The sequence below is a fragment of the Rhinolophus sinicus genome, linkage group LG01 (assembly GCF_036562045.2).
Source record: "Rhinolophus sinicus isolate RSC01 linkage group LG01, ASM3656204v1, whole genome shotgun sequence".
Lineage (NCBI taxonomy): Eukaryota > Metazoa > Chordata > Mammalia > Chiroptera > Rhinolophidae > Rhinolophus > Rhinolophus sinicus.
In genome coordinates, this window is record NC_133751.1 from 135482676 (window position 1) to 135498456 (window position 15781).

Sequence of the window (15781 nt, forward strand, 5' to 3'; positions counted from 1 at the left end):
GGCGAAAGTTGAGTAGAGCCTGGAAGCAGCACATTTTTTTTTTTTTTTGTTCTGTCTTGGCTTATGTTTACAGGGTCAGTAGAAGAGTTGTTAGAAACCTCCTCCCATTTAAAATTGAATGTTCCCTTGAAAATTCAGAGTTTAAGCATTTCTTTTTGTTGTTTAAACTTTTCTTATCAGCCTGATTGTAAAGGGCAAATACAAAAAAAAAAGTCAAACAAATGGAAAAATACTAATTAGACATTATTTTAATTCAACCTGAATGTAGTTTTTCAATATCTCGGAGTACAAGTCTGGTAATAATTTACTTATTTCAGTACATCACTCCACCCCCACACTTGTGTATTAGCAGGAAGTCTGTTGTAGGGAGAAATCTCCTCCTACCTCCTGAATTGTTCGAGAACCTCAGAGACGTGGCTATATGAAATTGGTGTGGTTTAGGTGTCCTGTTTCCCAAAGTTTGATATTGAGAGAAGTAGAAAGCCTGAGGTTTCTACCTGCCATTTGGTTAGTACCCATTTGTCAAGGCCCCTGCAAAGCTCCCAGTGGTGCCATATGTTGGGACTCCAGAGCTACAGTTGTCTTACTTCATAAGCATACATAGCTTCATTGTTTCCCAAGCCAAAACTCCATACACTAGGGGCCGGGACATGAAGAGTTTTCAGTCCTTTCTCCGCACTCCATAAGAATCAGTTCTTCCCATATTCCTAAGGTCTTCTCATAGCGCTAGAATCATCAGTCCTAACTCCTGCTTTGTTCTTGGAGATATCTCTCTTGTGGTTATTAGCATCACTTTCTGTCTATAAGCTTTGGTCCCAGCTGTTTTGTTCTCTGCTGACAAATCTCTTTAGCTCTGAGACTTCAGTAACTGTAGCATTAGGCTCTTGCAGACACATCATCCATGAGCTGTTTCTGCTAATCACTCCAATACTATACCAAGAATCTGCTGTCTCTAAGCCACCCAAAGAAAGCGAATGTGTTCTTAAACCTTTCTCATATTTTCAAAATGAAGGGGACCCCTTCAAATGATCTTGAAAAGCTTACAACCTACTTTATGTTGACACACTTAAGACTGGCCTGGTTACGGGGAATGAGGATTGAGGTTTGGCTAGCTTATTTTCCCAACTCAAAGGAAACAATTGTTAGTTAGGATCAGATGCATGATGGCAAGTATTTTTATGTTTGTTATACCCTGCTATAGCTACAGAGCCTAGAGCAGAGTCTGATACATGGTAGGCGTGCATTTATTTGTGGAATTAATAACTGGACGGATGATCATTTCTGGTTAAATTATTTGTTTATGACAGTATTGTGAACACAAAGTACCTCATCAAGAACAATGGTTGATGTGATTGCCTACAAGTTTAACTTGAAAGCCTGCTACAGATTTGGAATAGGAAATACATAGAGGAGGTATAATGATGCAGGTGGGGTGAGAGACTTTGACAAAGAATTCAACTTTTTTTTCAGAAGCAGATTGCAATAAAAATTTCACCTTTGTGAAATATTTAAATCTCTATTTCAAATAAATGAGGAAAGAAAGTTTTCATGTTAACATAAAGAAAATCATTTCCTCTCAATTTTCATACCCATGTAAACATTTTCATTACATATTTCATACCCATAGAAATATTCTCTAAATATTCATATATATATACAATATACATATATAACATATACATATACACATGTAATGTACATGTCTTTTATATAAAAGTGTGTAGATTTTTAAAAGTAATTAGATTAAGATCAAAAACAAAAAAGCAAACTTTGGTAGAATAACTGTCAAAATGGCACTTTATTATTCCTTCTATTAAAAAAAAGCAATGGAATATTCAGGATAACCATGTAGCTAGTCTATAACTTTCATATATGTGATTTAATTACATAGAGTATAAGACATAATTAAGTCATTGGTATCTTAACCTCCAAAGAAGGCATGCTGGTCTCTTAGGTACATAGACAAGAATTAATAAAAGAAAAATACCTAATAATGTCGTTATGTACCATACCAACATATTGAGAACCTAACATAAACCACTAAGATTTCTCAATTAAAAGATCGCATCAACAAATGTTATATTCTAATACCTTTATTTTCTTCAGGTGTATTTACATACAGAATAAAGTAGAAAGGCACAAAAATATGATTTCACTTTTGTTTGTCATATAAATTAAAATGCCATCATGAATTAAAGTTGGTATAGACTGAATAAGGGCATGATTTGTTTTAAAATTCAATATATAACATATTCCTTTATCTCAGATCATTTGACCTTTGTTTTATTCCTGAGGTAATATTTAATATCTACATTAACTTTAAATTTCTTGTTATGTGTTGTCATAGAAATCTGATCTATATTTAAATTGATTTTTATTTATATAATTTATTAGTCTCTGTCCCAAGAGCAATTCTTATTCTAATTCCCAAGCAAAATCTTGTTTTCCCTTGTTCGAACAGCATCAACTTTAACTTTACTTCTATATAATTTCTAGGGATTTCCTCTCATTTAAATGATTCCCAAGAATAAACTATAATGTCTCTTAGTAGGAAAAGAAACACAATTATGATGTTTGTCTTAGGACATTCATAATGTAGAAACACAACAATTTACTGGCTTACAATTTAGGACTACCTCAAAATGAAATTCTGAAAATATAATAGCCATTTAACCCAGAACAGCAGAGGAAATTAAAAATTATATTAGACTATATACAGTGTTTACTTGTGGCCATATGCAGAAATAAGTATTCTAAATCTAGTAAGATATTTATTAAAAGGCTACCAGAAAGCCAAGAAAATAAAGTAGACAGTTTTTAAGGTCACAAAGGATGTTCTTTAAAAATACTTGTATATACCTTTTTATTTTTAGTTTTTTAAAAATATTTTTATTAAAATATATCTAACATAGAATATTATAATACACAGTGGTTATTCAGTATTTATATACCTAAGGAAGTTATCACCATGATAAGTCCAGCAACCATTGGACACTGTACAATGCTATTATAATATTATTGACTATTTTCCCTATGCTGTATATTACATTCCTCTTGCTGCTTTTTAACATTTAGCATTTTAATTATGATGTGTCTTGGTGTGGGCTTCTTTGGGTTGTTTAATTTGGACTCTATGTATTCCCTGGGCTTGTATATTTATTTCCTTCTCCAGGTTAGGGAAGTTTTCTGTCATTATTTCTTCAAATAGGCTTTTAGTTCCTTGCTAAAAACCTTTTAGTTCCTTTTAGTTCTCTCTTTTCCTACTGGTACCCCAATGATGTGAATGTTGGTACACTTGATGTTGCCCCAGAGGCCCCTTAACCTATCCTCATATTTTTGGATTCTTTTTGCTGTTCTGAATTGGTGTTTTCTGCTACCTTATCTTCTAAATCACTGATTTGGTCCTCTGCTTCATCCAATCTACTGTTGATCACCTCTAATTTATTCTTCATTTCAGTTATTATAGTTTTCATTTCTGATTTTGTTTTAATGTTTTCCATCTCCATTTTTGTTTCCTATCTCTTTGTTGACGTTCTCCCTGAGCTCGTTGAGCATTCTCATAACTAGTGTTTTGAACTCTCCATGTGGTAGATTGTCTCCATTTTGTTTAGTTCTTTTTCTAGAGTTTGTTCTGTTCTTTTATTTCAGACGTATTTCTTTTTCTCCCCATTTTTGCTGCCTCCCTGAGTTTGTTTCTATGTATTATATAGGGCTGCTATGTCTTGTAGTTAGTAGAGTGGTCTTATGTAGTAGGTGTGCTATGGCACTCAGTGGCACAGTCTTCCCGTTCACCTGAGCCAGGTGCTCTAGGTGTGTTCATTCTGTGTGTTGTGTGTGCTCTCCTGTTGAAGTTGAGCCTTGGTTGCTGTTGGCACATCAATAGGAGGGATTGACCCTTGCGCTGATTGGATATGAGGACTGGCCATGACTACAGTGTAGGAGCTGTTGTACGAGGGTTGACCCTATGGAGTAGAACTTGCTTCAGTGGGACTCTGATGTCTTCCCAATGTGCCCTTTGGGTGTGTTGTCCCTGGAGGCAGCCGGGTGATATACCAACTAGGTCTGAAGCTGGCTGCCAGGTGTGCGAACATTGGGCCTACTTAGAGGGGCCTCACCATACGCCAAGGTCAACTGCAGCCTGTGCCCTGGCTGGGGTCACCTGGCGTGAGCCACGAAGCAATCTGTAGATGGCCACCACCTATGTTGGGCTTGGAGGTGCCTTCAGAGGCCAAGTCATGAACCGAGGCCAGCTGTCACTAGTGCTGGGCCTAGGGTTGCTCAGCCAGTGGTACAGGACATGCCAAAGCCAGATAATACTTGTTTGGATTTTGTGAATCTTTGAGGTATTTTAGGAAAATCCACAGCATGAGCCAGGACAGGCTATTCATATGGAAAAGCCACTGGAAGTGGTTTGGGTGTGCTTGAAAGTTGGGTGAGGTGGGGGTCTCAGGGAATAAGGGAAAATAAACAGTGTTAGCCAGGTTGATGGAAACTCAGATATGGCATCCACCTGTGTCTGCATGCAGGGAATAGGGAGGGCTCAATAAAGAAACTATGGCTTCCACCAGCTTCTTCTTCTGGGAGAAAGCTGCCCCTCTAACTCTTTGCCCTCAAGGCAGACAATTCAGTTCCTCCCTGTATGTCCCTGGCACTTTCTAGATGCTGCCCCAGTGCTGGAGCTCAGAGCAAGTGAGTTCATCAGTGAGTAAGTCTGTATGCGGGAACTTTAAGAGAAGCATCAGGAACTGCAGCCACCCTAGGCTCACTCAGCCACAATCTCTGCTGATTTTCACAGCCAGAAGTTATGACAACTTCTCTACCTGGCACTAAAACCATGGGCTGGGGAGCCTGGTGTGGGACTGGCACCCCTCACTCCTCCAGTGGAGGAGGAACCTCTGCATCTGAGATATCCTCCTGTTTTTAATGGTAACATACTGATGTGGGACCAACCCATTCCATGTCACCGCCCCTCCTAACAATTTTGAGGTAACGTGTTCTTATTCTATGTCTTAGTCTAATGTCCTTAGCTGTATAGCTTCAGTTCAGTTTGACTTTAGGTGATTCTCAGTGATGGTTGTTCCATAGTTTAGTTATAATTTTGTTGTGGTTCTGCGAGGAGGTAAGCACAGTGTTTACCTACTCTATCATCTTGACCGGATCTTTATAGATATCTTTTTAAATTACATATACCTGGTTCACCAAAGCAACCCATCTATTTGTCTTATCTAGTGCTATTCAGTGTAGTGGTCAATCTGGTATTCTTTTTGTCTAAATATGCTCAGACCTACCAAGCATGTTTAATAATACTTGCTAATTTAGACTTTGAGGCAATCAGAATGTTTAAGTTTCAAGTTTCTTTCTATATTTTTGAAAATAAACTAGAATCTCAATCCCAGCCTTTTTGGGTTATCTTTTAAAGACTATTTGCTTAATCTGCCTAAATATGTTGTAAGCATTTTGGTGCTAAAGTTTATATATTATAAACCTTTAGATTTCTTAATAGCAGTAAATACTGTGCAAATATCTGCATTAAAGTGAATTAAAACAGACTTAACCACTGACCCCATTTTATACTTACTTTGAGACTTAACCTCTTTAAGCTTGTAAAATGGGAAAATTAGTAATATTGGGTTGTAGGTAGGATTAAGTGACATATACTTAGAACACTGCCCGGCATATTGGTAGAAGGTATTATTAGTAAAAATAGTAGATATTGTTATTATTATTTTCTATTTGATAGAATACTATATTTTGCTGGTTCTCCATAAATGTTTAAGTGGTTATGGTAATTACTAAGGCAATATGGAATTTGGAGCATAAAGTGAGAAAGGGACCAGACAATGCTCACCATTACATTAAATTATTATGCCCCATTTCCTGAAAACACAGGATATTTGTGGAATATTATGTAAATATAATCCAGATATGGTTGACCCATTCAATTCTTATTCTGTGCCCATTTTGAAGGAGAATTCAGTCCATTGACATGATTCTCCCAAACCAGTTGGAACTCTAGAGTGTTTTGGAGGAAACAGGAAATTTTACTGAAAATTTCATGAGGAGGTTGAAAAACTACTTCTACCTGATAGCACCAGGCAACATGTGAGAGAAAAGAAAATGAAAAAAAAAAAAAGAAAGCTGATTCAATGTCTCTGTTCTTCTCGGAAAGATATAGCTTCGTCTCCTTCAGTATCAAATCCTTTTCCTCTCAAACCTATTTGTTTTACATAAGAAATTTAGCTCTTTTTTTTCATTCACTGCTCCAATCACTCACAAAGCCTGCAATGAACTGAACACCCCACAGAAAGTAAAGTTTATAGATCATCTGTTGTTTTTGCAAATATGCCCCATGTGGGTCCTATGCTTCTCTTATTGTTGTCTCATTCCAATGAGCACAGCAAGTATTCCTTGCACAGAGACCAACGTCTTCTTGGGAGGAAAGTCTGATATTTAAAAAATTGAATATTCCTCCTTGTCATTACTTATAGAGGATGTCAAGTCTGAAAATATTTTATTCATTTAAATTTATCTAGTATTTATTGAGAACTGACTCTGTGCAAAACTCCAGATTGGTAAAGTGAGAGGGCACAAAGAGGACCAGGAACATCTGTATCCTCCTGTTTGTGGAGAGACAGACATAAAATTAAATAAAACCAACAAAGGAAATATTTTAATAAATGATATTGATTTAATAATTGAATAATTGATTAAATAAATGATATATGGACACAGAAGAAGGAGAAATTAAGCTTAATTGAATGATTCCAGAAAACAACAATTTTGATTGTCTGAAATTCCATGTCTTTTGTAAAGGGTAGATTGAACTCTGATTTGTGAATATTAGAGTCAAAATATATTGAGAGAACTATTAAGGGATAAGAACTATTTAAGAAAAGTCAGGGATGTGAGTAAGGGAAGTCATGCCAGATGAAACTGTAGGGATTTAAGGTGTGGTTGGTGGGAGGGAGAAATGGGAGATGGTATAATGGAAAGTAGGTTAGGAAAAGAAGACTTGGGATAAACCATGGAAGCTTAAGGGAACTGAGTCTGGAAAGAAATCACGCAAAGTTTTTGGATAGCTTTATGACGAGTGGGTTGGGAAAGAATGTGTGGTGAAAAATTGAGATTAATAATATAATAAAGGGCTTTTTTTCCTGAATCATTATTATGGTATTGAGATACATCTATGATTTCATTTAATCCACACAATAACACTGTATTATTTCCATTTCACCGAGGGGAATGCTGAGATATAGAAAGGTAAAGTAATTTGTTCAAGAACACACAGTTAGTCCCCAAGCTGTTCAAATTTAGGACTCTCTGACCCTAAATTTTTGGTTTTATTTTTTTCTTTTACTACAAGGAAATTGCAATTAATCAGGTAGAAATAATGTGTTTCTTTACTTGGACAGTTGGAAGTGAGAAGAAAGGGACAGATTTTAAAAATAGTGTAAAAGGAGATTCTACGCATTTGCAAGATTGGGTAGATGGGAAGCATGAAAGAAAGGCAGAGATCGATGGATAGGAAGGGAGAAGAAGGAAGGAATCAACACTACATGTGCCCCCAAACAAGAGAGAAGTCTTGGCCAGAAACCTAAATCTAGAATTCATCCTTAGGGGGAGTTGATTGAAATGGTACAAATAGAATGATATCATGGAGAGAAACAGACTTCAAGAGAAGGATGCTTGGGCGTAGGGAATTAACAGAAGGAGAAAGAGGCAGCACCTCCTGCCTCTTAGTATATCAAAGATGAAACAATAGATGGGTTATTCATAAAAATAGAAAATATACAAAATGTTGCAATGTGACCAGGTACTTACAAATTGGGCAACCTGGGAAAAATCCTGAAGCTGCAATTTCTTCAAGTTGCTGTTTAAAAATACTGTTAAAGAAAAGGTTGTTGTGAGGATTCTTCCCTAACCCGCTCGTAAAGAAAAGGTGTTGCTAACACATGCAAAATACATAGTGTAGTGCCAGGTGTACAGTGCGTGCTCAGTGAAGTCAGCTGTCAGTATTATTGTTATCATCATCATCACCGTCATCGTCATTGATGAAAGTTGAAGACACAGTTAGATTTGATGACTTACAGGTTTTTAGTAACATTTAAGTAAGTAGTTTCTTACTTTGTGGGGCAGAAACAGATTACAAGAAGGTGAGAGGAGTCAAGAAAAAGTAAAGAAAGCAACCCTAAACTATTTTTTTAAAAGGCTTGGTAGTGGAAGCAAGAGAAACACTGCAGCATGAGAGGTGCTTCTTGACATCTCCCCTTGAAGTTACAACAAATTGAACAGCTAAAATTCAACAAAGGATTCACTATGCAACACACAAATATGTCTGAGAGATCTGTGCATCAAAACATGTGAAGGTGGGTTAGTTAATTGGAGCAAAGAGGGGAGAAGGGAAGGACGAAGTGTAGAGATGGGTGCCGTTAAAAGGAATGAAAGAACTCTATAAGAACTATGTGATTCCAGAAAAATAGCAACACAAGAATAATGGGTATACCAGAAGGAGAAGAGAGGGAGATGAGCACAGAGAGTCTATTTAAGCTTAGTCAATGAGAACTTCCCAAACCAATGGAAAGAACTCGATCTTCAAACCCAAGAAGCAGACAGAACACCTAATTGCCTTAATCCTAATAGAGCTTCTCCAAGGCACATTATATTGAAACTGTCAAAAGTCATGACAAAGAAAGAATTCGCAAGGCAGCCAGGGAAAAGAAGATGGTAACCTACAAAGGAAAGCCCATTAGATTATAATCAGACTTTTCAGCCGAGACTCTACAAGCAAGGAGGGAGTGGAATCAAATATTCAAACAATTAAAAAGAGAGAAATTATCAGCCAAGAATAATATATCCTGCAAAGTTATCCTTTAGATATAAAGGAGGAATAAAGGCTTTTCCAGACATACAGAAGCTGAGGAAATTTTCTACCACAAGGACTGCATGGCAGGAAATACTGAAGGAGGCTGTTCGACCAGAAACATAAAAGACAAAAGATTACAAAACTGTGAGCAAGATTACTAACAGACAGACAGAAGCAGGCAATGGCAGCCCCCACACAGAATAGGGCACTATGCATTTAAACATAACATAAAGTACAAAGAAGATAAAAAATAAAAGATAAAGAAAAAAGGAAGAAGACAGTTTGCTGCTACTTCAACTCAGAAATGAACTCACAGCATAAATAGGGATCACTTGTGACAACAAAACCTTAAAAGGGTTGGGAGTAAAAGTTCTGAATTTACAAAGGGGGATGGAGATAAGATGCATGCTGAAGAAAAAGGTCTATTGTATATGTGAAATTTTCTTTTACATAAACTTAATGGTAACTACTTAAAAAAAAAAATCCAGAATTGAGACACATAACATAAAAAGGAGGGCAGAGGGAAACATCATAGAATGCCACCAAACTAAAATGACAGAAGCAAAAAGGCAAAGAAACAATGGAGGCACCAAGCTACCAGAAAACAAAAGAAAAAATGGTTATAGGAAATCCTCATATATCAGTAATCACTCTAAATGTAAATGGACTGGACTCACCAATGAAGAGGTACAGAGTAGCAGACTGAATAAAAAAATAAGACCCAACCATATGTTGCCTTCAAGAGACATATCTCTGCTACAAGGATAAATATAGATTCAAAGTGAAAGGATGGGAAATGACACTACAAGCAAATGGTATCCAGAGAAAATCAGGTGTATTCATACTTATATCTGATGAAACAGACTTCAGGATAAAAAATGTAACAAGAGACAAAGATGAACATTTCATAATGATAAAGACCACAATGGAACAATAAAGACATAATGCTTATCAATATATATGCTCCCAATCATGGAGCACCTACATGTATAAAGCAACTAACTACTAAGAGAACTAAAGGGAGAAACTGACAAAAACACAATAATAGTAGATGACCTAAATACGCCATTGTCAGCTAGGGATAAATCATCCAAACAGAAAATAAATAAGGAGATATCAGCCTTAAATGACAATTAGATATAGAAGAAGCATTTGATAAGATGTAATATCCATTTATGACAAAAAAAAAAAAAAAAAAAAAAAAAAACTTAATAAAATGGGTACAGAAGAAAAGTACCTCAACACATTAAAGGCTGTATATGACAAACCCATGGCTAATGTCACAGTTAATGGTGAAAAACTGAAAGCTTTCCCTCTACAATCAGGGACAAGACAGGGATGTCCCCTCCCACCACTGTTATTCTACATCATATTGGAAGTCCTAGCCAGAGCAATCAGGCAAGAGAAAAGAAATAAAAGGCATCCAAATTGGGAATGAAGAAGTTACACTGTCTCTTTTTGCAGATGACATGATTCTTCGTATAGTAAACCCTGAAGACGTCACTAAAAAAACCTACTAAACACAATAAACAAATACAGTAAAGTTGCAGGATACAAAATTTAGTTACAAAAATCCATCGCGTTCTTAAATACTAACAATGAAATTTCAGAAAAATAAGTGAAAAGACAATTTTTTTACAATTGCAACAACAACAAAAAATAGAATAGGTAGGAATAAACTTAACAAAGGATATGAAGAACCTATACCCTGAGAACTATATGACATTATTAAAATAAATTGAAAACGACAAACGAATGGAAAAAAATATTCCGTGTTCATGGATTGGAAGAAAAAACAAGTTAAAATGGCTGTATTACCTAGAGCAATACACAGATTTAATACAATCCCCATAAAAATCTGAGTGGTATCTTTTCAAGAAGTAAAACAGAGAAAAAATCATCAGATTTGTATGGAATCATAAAAGACCTCAAATAGCCAGCTCAATCCTAAGAAGAGGAAAAACAAACAAACAAACAAGACTGGATGTATCACACTCCCTGACTTCAATTTATACTACAAATTGACAAGAATCAAAACAGCATGGTATTGGCAGAAAAACATATATGTAGACCAATCAAACAGAACTGAGAACTCAGAAATAAACCCACATATGCATGGACACATGATTTTCAACAAAGGAGCCAAAAACATACAATGGAGAAAATAAAGTCTCTTCAATAAATGGTCCTGGGAAAATTGGAAAGCCACGTGCAAAAGAATGAAAGTAGACTACTATCTGTCACTACCTATACACCAAAATTAACTCAAAAATGGATCCAAAGACCTAGACATAAGATCTATAACAATAAATTGCATAGAAGAAAGCATATGTACTAAACTTGTGGACATTGGGTTCAGAGAGGATTTTATGAAATTGACCTCAAAAGCAAGGGAGGTAAAAGCAAAAATAAATGAATGGGACTATATCAAACTTAAAAATCTTCTGCACAGAAAAAGAAACTATCAACAAAACAAGGAGCCGACCAGTGGACTGGGGGAAGATATTTGCAAACTACACCTCCTATAAGGGGTTAATATCCAAAATATATAAAGAACTGATACAACTCAACAAGAACAAAAAATCCAATTAAAAAATGGACAGAGAACCTGAACGGATACTTCTCCCAAGAGACATACAAACTGCCAACAGATATGAAAAGATGCTCAACTTCACTAGTTATTAGGGAAATGCAAATAAAAACCACAATGAGACACCACCCTACACCTGTTAGAATGGCTATTATCAACAAGACAAGGAATAACGAGTGTTGTAGAGGTTGTGAAGAAAAAGGAACCCTCATACACTACTGGTGGGAATGTAGGCTTGTAGAACTACTATGAAAAAACAGTATAAGGTTCATAAAAAAAAAAAAAATAAGAATACAATTACCATATGACCCAGCAATCACTCTTCTGGATATTTACTCCCAAAATCTGAAAACATTCTTTTTAAAGATATATATTCCCCTATGTTCATTGCAGCATTATTCATGGTGGTCAAGACATGGAAACAACCAATGTCCTTTGATAGGTGATTGGATAAAGATGATGTGGTACATACTATATGCAATGTAATCTTACTCCGCTACAAGAAAAGATGAAATCCTGCCATTTGCAACAAGATGGATAGATCTTGAGATTATCATGCTAAGTGAAATAAGTCCCACAGAAAAGGTCAAGAACCTTATGATTTCATTCATGTGGGATATAAAACTGAAAGCAACAAACAAACAAGATAAACAAAGAAAGAAATATTCATAGACAAAGAACAGTTTAGTTGTTACCAGGGGGTAAGTGGGGAGAGGAATAAAAGAGGGAAACAGGGGTCAAATATAAGGTGATGGAAGAAGAACTGACTCTGGGAGTGAACACACAATGGAATATATAGATGATTTATTATAGAAATGGACACTTGAAAGCTATATAATTTTACTAACCAATATCATCCCAATAAATTTAATAATAAGAAGAAAAAAGGATGGCAGTAAATGTGAGAACAGGAGGTAGAAACAACTGAAAGATACACAATTTCAAATGAACATGCAGAAAATGGTCCTTTTGAAGAGATGGCAACTTGAGTAACCTCATAGCAAAATTATTTCATAATAGCTTTTTCATGCACAGGTGGGATAAGTTATGGAGAGGATTACAATGGGGTGTAGCCTCACTCAGTGATTCATTTCTACAGCTCAGTTCCCAATGTGGAAATTATTTGGGAATAAATTCCACAACTAAAGCAGTGCCTGTGTTTTTTCCATTTTTTAAAATGTTACTGATGTCAAGAAGAGGTCTCAAGGAATCCAACTTTGACCCCTGATGGTCTTGCAAGGGTGCCACTGACTTGACTGTTGAGAGAGAGAGAGAGAAAGGGAGAAAGTCAGGGAGAGAGAGAGAGCAGGGAGAGAGAGATCTCATTTCTCCCCTTGTGCCAAAGGACATGAGAGTGAGTAAATCTTCACAGGGTATGAGATTGTAATAAAGATGTGTGCAAATTTAGATGGAAATTAGGCATGTTCCCAGGGCTCCTGGAAAATTGCCAGCATAGTGCTCAAGACATTGCCTTTATAGACTATGTATATGTTTATTTCTTTGTAAATCCAGTCTACAGAGTTTTCTGTTTATGATTGTTCCCAAGGACATTCTTTCTCCAAGCATTTCTCTAAGCAGATACTCACTCAAAGCCAGTTTTCAAATCATATCAAATGTAATCAGTATTTTCTCTGAATTCTCTCTGTGATATTACTGTTTTGTTCTTTACAATTTTTATTGTGCAATCATCACAGTAAAGACGTGTCAAAGATGCATAGTGTATGTGTGTGTACGGGGGCAATTCCAAATATGGGAAATTAACAGTATTAATTATTATTACTCATGCCCCTCAAACACACTTTAAATGTACTCTTAAAACGTTTTCTGTTTTATGTTATAGTTTAATTCCTTAATGCTCTTTACATTTTACGTATTTAGAGTTTGAGTTGTTCTTGGAAAGTACAATATTATAGTGTAAGTGGAAATGTAGGCTATTAATTGCTGAAAAGAGAAATGCTGTTATTTCCAAAATACTTAATTATATCAATCTGTTTTTCTCATTCTTTCATTTTAGTAATTTCAAAAAGCATATACTAAGGCCAGAAATATTAAACCAGCTTGAGTTAAAGAAGGTTACAATAAATTGTAGTTTCCCTAAAAGACACAAATAAGCTTAAATCAGTGACTTATATTCTTTTTTGATGGTTTTCTATCTTTATATATAATTCTATGTTTCTTCAAAGTATTGCAGTTCTAAATATAAACATGTATTATCCAGAAAGAAATAACTCATTCTGAGACTCAGTAGTTATAAAACAGGAGAATATTTAGTTTTGGACCTATTTAAACTCTCATGATCTTAGTACATACATAAAGTGAACTATTAATCTATTTTTTTGTCTTCTTTGTACTTTTATAATATTATTCAGCATGGAATCACTGGCTATGACACAGTTATTTATTAATTTACATTTTATGTTGATTTTATTAAATATTTATATTATTTTATTAATAATAGCTTTTCATAAAATAAAATAGGTGCCCTACATATGTATTTTATATTCCTGTTTTCTGAATTTATTTTAGAGAATAAAGAAAGCATTTTGGTTAGAGATTTGGAGAAAGAGCTATTTTTTAAAGCAGAGAATCAACTCTGGGCTGGAAATCCAACCACTGGTTCTTTTTCTGGCTCCAGGGTCCAGCTAAAGGCCTCAGGTAAGGGTCGCTACCTGTCTCTAAGCCAACAGAAGAATGTTTGTCTTGCATCTCTATCTCAGAGGATTGCCTTCAGAATCTGGCAAGGAGCTATAAAAATATTTTGAAGAATAAGAACATGAAATTCCCTTGTATTCAAATAAATTAACTGTTATTTTTAATTGCTCTGTTGAAATAATACTGCTATTCTCAATTTTCTGGAATGTTTTACAGTAAAGATTAAGTGCACCTATTATACCAATTCTAGTTTCTGAGATATTGGAGGTGTTTTGTCCTCTCAAGATTTTGGTTTGAGAATTATATAGGTTGAAATAGTAATAAACTGGGCTGATATTTCATTTATTTGTGATGTTAGTTTAACCAAGCAATTGGTTACCCATTATATGCAGTTTCAGGGCAGGGAATTCAATGAGGAGTTTAATAACAGAGGTTTTAAATGGGTGCATTAGTACTTATTCTCAGTTCCCATTATAGCTCATGGTCGTGCATTGAGATGACTACGGGTGGTAAAATTACATAGTTAAGGGCTTTGGGAGGTGAGCTAGCAATAAATTTGAGTCAGTGAAAAAACTAAAACTGAGAAGAATAAGTATCACTGAAAAAATAAAACATAGAGCAGATACCAGCAAAATACTTAGATTAGCCTTTTGGCAGTTGGATTGGTGACTCTGCTAGAATGGCCTTCTGTCTTCCATTTCTCCAATCTCATCTTTCTTTTGTTGAAAATCCAAGTCATCATTCTTCCTGAGAGAGGTTTTCCATTATATGCCTCTTTCTTTCCAGTTTTTATTTTTTTAGTGATAGACAGATGTATATAATTTGAAGTATCAAATAGTTCAAGTTTATTAAGGATGCTTTAATTGACTTTCCCACTTCTCATTGAAGCAATGAATTTCAACTCCATTAGCTCTGTATGATAAACAACACGTATGTATTTTTATTTCTCAAATGTACAGCTCTAGGTACTAGCTCTACAATAACTTCCAAAAAAAAGGGGTTTAGCACTCTTTCTTTCCTATAATTGCTTTCCTCCCACACCAAATTCTTGGTTCTTCCTCTCCCCTATTCTCAAATTTTATAATATTTTGAGTCAGATCAATATATAGTGTATATATTATTATGGCTATATAAATGCTATCCACATCTGGATACACATATATACATATACAAATATATATGTATATGTATATGTATATGTATGTATATATATACACACACACACACATATATAATGTATGTATACATATATAATATGTAATGTTTCCTTCCTTCCCTTTTTTCTTATTTAGTTTTTGTTTGTTTGCTTGTTTTGTTTTACTAATAAGTACTTATCACTATTTCTATTCCAAACTCATCTCCAGTTGATGAAATCTCCTCCCAGTGTGTTGAGAGCATGAGGAATGTTATTAGTGTCAGCTCTCTCTCTCAGTGGCTTCTAACCTCTTCGTCTGTACAGGGAGGCTCTGTGCTTGGTGCCTAGGTGTTACCTTTGCCATCTCGTTGTGCTGGCACACTGTTTTAGTCCCCATGTTTTCTCTGTCAGCTTAGGCCCTCATGTTCTTGAAGCACATCCTCTAAGGGTTTTCTGAGAAAAAAATACGTGCGAGAGAACAGTGTTTGAGAGTATTCATGTATTAAAATATCTTTATATGAGTAGTGTTTTTTGTATAAAA